Raw genomic sequence first — 372 nt, forward strand, 5'->3', positions numbered from 1 at the left:
GAGAATCCACTGGGAGGTGTTTGCAGTGAGCTGAGATCATGCCACTGCACTCCAGCCTGGATGACAGAACAAGACTGTCTCAAAAACAAAAAAACAGTATCTGGCTGGGCGCGGTGGCTCAAGCCCGTAATCCCAGCACTTTGGGAGGCTGAGGCGGGTGGATCACGAGGTCAAGAGATCGAGACCATCCTGGTCAACATGGTGAAACCCCGTCTCTACTAAAAATACAAAAAACATTAGCTGGGCATGGTGGTGCGTGCCTGTAGTCCCAGCTACTCAGGAGGCTGAGGCAGGAGAATTGCCTGAACCCAGGAGGCGGAGGTTGCGGTGAGCCGAGATCGCACCATTGCACTCCAGCCTGGGTAACAAGAG

Source organism: Cebus imitator, unplaced genomic scaffold (genome assembly GCF_001604975.1).
Source record: "Cebus imitator isolate Cc_AM_T3 unplaced genomic scaffold, Cebus_imitator-1.0 Scaffold216, whole genome shotgun sequence".
NCBI lineage: Eukaryota > Metazoa > Chordata > Mammalia > Primates > Cebidae > Cebus > Cebus imitator.